The sequence below is a fragment of the Eimeria mitis genome, genomic scaffold, assembly GCF_000499745.2.
Source record: "Eimeria mitis Houghton genomic scaffold, Emh_scaff2484, whole genome shotgun sequence".
Classification (NCBI taxonomy): Eukaryota; Apicomplexa; class Conoidasida; order Eucoccidiorida; family Eimeriidae; genus Eimeria; species Eimeria mitis.
The window spans coordinates 1-328 of record NW_013570823.1 but is presented as its reverse complement, the minus strand read 5'-3'; positions in this window follow the sequence as shown (position 1 = coordinate 328).

Here is a 328-nt window from a genome sequence, read left to right as displayed (position 1 = left end):
TATTTAGATGCATATATAAATATAAATATAAAGTAAAACAATTCGTAGAAAAACCAAAAACTTTTGTTGGGGATTTTATAAATGCAGGTAAATAAAAGTATAATATATAAATATAAATAAAATATAAATAAATAAAAATATAAATAAATATAAATAGAAAAAAAAGAAGTTTATTGGTGTATCTAGATATATATAGAAAAGAAGTAATAGAGAAGTATAATTATATTTATTTATTTATTTATTTATTTATTTTTATAAATATAAATATTAATAAATATAAATAGAAAAAAAAGTTTAATGGTGTATTTATACTTTATATATATATATA